At 42.6% G+C, this 2,131-nt stretch overlaps 1 protein-coding gene across 1 annotated transcript in view; it reads right to left on the bottom strand.

Annotated features, from left to right (window-relative positions):
- ITGA8 (integrin subunit alpha 8) overlaps window positions 1-2,131 on the bottom strand; it is a 330,607-nt gene that overhangs the window by 137,524 nt on the left and 190,952 nt on the right. The gene's annotated exons all lie outside the window — the stretch shown is intronic.

Genomic DNA, 2,131 nt, shown 5'->3' with positions numbered 1-2,131 from the left:
AAAAAAAAAAAAAAACCCACCAAACTCACTGCTGTCAAGTCAGTTCTGCCTCATAGTGACCCCTCTTTGAGTTTCTGAGGTGGTATCTCTACGAAAGTAGATTGCCCAGTCTTCCTTCTGAGGAGTGGCTGGTGGGTTTGAACTGCCAGCCTTTTGGACTGCCAGCCTTCTGGTTAGCAGTCAAATGCCTTAGGCACTACACCACCAGAGCTCTTGTATGTGTTATATATCTTATATATCCCCCAGATATTTTGGTTAGCAGCTAAATGTGTTCACCACTGTGGCACTAGTGCTCCTTTCTTTATGGAGTGGGCATACCATATTTTGGTGATATTGCTGTGACATGCTCCTCTGGGATCTGCTAGTACATCTACATTCATATTTCAAGAAATAAATCATTCTATAGTCACTCATGTCTGTAAGTACTTGGATTCTGGGAAGTTTATCTCTTTTTTGACTGATAATTATTTCAATGAATAACTTCCTAGTCACACTTTGCAGATTTAGCTAACCACATGAGGGTAGGTATACGGACTATTTCTCTATTTCCCACAGAGCAGTGGTTTTCAATCCTAACTGCCCGTTATAATCACTCAGCGAGTTTTTGAACAAATACTGTGCTCAAGTCTCACCACAGACCAACTGAATCAGAACCTCTGGGAATGGGCCTAGGCACTGGAATTTTAAACTTTGCAGGTAATTCTAATGTGTAACCAAGGTTGAGGATGGGAACTAATATAATGTAAACCCCATTCCAGCCATCCAGGTGAGTGTAACCAGAGAAAAAAAGTAAGTCATGGGGACAGAATGGAGCAATTTCTACAGCTTGGCTCCAAATCTAAAGCTGGGAGCCAAAGTCTGCAGATAATAGCCTAAAACAATGCTCTGGTGGTTAAGTTTTCTTCTGACAGAGAAAACTGTGCCTTTGGGCAGAATGTTATTTAGAGCACTACTTTAAACAAACTCATGATTACCACAATGGGACCCACTGGGAATTTTCCTAAACTGCTTTACTCTATGTATCTGTACTTTGTTACATAATTTTGTTTTCAATATTATGTTGGCTCCAGTTAGATGCCAAGATGGGCTTAGACATATAAGAGATCTATGGGGGCAAACACCTAGGAGTTAAAAAAAAAAAAAAAAAAAAGGAGGAAGCAGAGGAGGTTGAGAGAGGCAGCTATTAGACTATGATGCAGGTATGACCACTGTGAAGAAGACAGGGAACCATGAAAGTTGGAGAAGAATATTCCAGCTGGGGCAAGAACACTGGAGTCCTTGAACCAAACTGACCTGGCAGAGGAGTTCTGGGTTTTGCAGGGATGGGCCTGCATTTGTATCCTTGTTGTACCCAGTAACTGGCTGGCAGCACTTTATGGAAAATATGGCCTTGGCAAAAACATGGTGGTGCCTTCAGAGCGTAGCAACTGGAACCATGAGTCAATTATGCTTCAGAATCTGAGTGATCTATTTTCATGCACAAGCCCCATACTGCAGATACTTTGAGCATTTCTACTGTCTGATTCTATATAAGTTATAATGGAGAGTGGCTGGTATAGATCAGCCCTCTGAGTTTGTTTTAGGACTGATGAAGAAAATCTCACTTACTTGAGAAAACCCAATCTTGAATCTCTCTGAGAGTTGAGCTGGGTTAGTATTATATATCAAGTACACTGAGGTGTTGTTGTTTTTGTTATTACCTGCCATTGAGTCAGCCCCCAAATCATGGCAACCCCATGCACTGCAGAGTAGAACTGCTCCATAAGATTTTCATGGCTGTAATCTTTACAGAAGCAGTTCACCAGGCCTTTGTTCTGCAGAGCCACTGAGGAGGTTCAAATGGCCAGCCTTCAGGTTAGCAGCTGACTGTAAACTGCTTGTGCCACCCAGGGTCCTTATCCCCAGGCATACTCTTTGCCTTTTGTTTTCGTATATTGTTGTTGTTGTTATGTGCCATCAAGTCGGACCTGACTCATAGCAACACCTCCTTGGGTTTCCAAGGTGGTATCACTACAGAAGAAGATTGTCAACCTCCCTTCCAAGGTGTGGCTGGTGGGTTTGAACCACCAGCCTTCTGGTTAGCAGTCAAATGCCTTAGGCGGTACACTACCAGAGCTCCTATTGACATAAT

This window comes from Orycteropus afer, unplaced genomic scaffold (assembly GCF_000298275.1).
Source record: "Orycteropus afer afer isolate SDZICR_OR568_19922 unplaced genomic scaffold, OryAfe1.0 scaffold00655, whole genome shotgun sequence".
Classification (NCBI taxonomy): Eukaryota; Metazoa; Chordata; class Mammalia; order Tubulidentata; family Orycteropodidae; genus Orycteropus; species Orycteropus afer.
The sequence above is the reverse complement of the archived record's forward strand: the minus strand, read 5'-3'. Positions and strand labels throughout refer to the sequence as shown.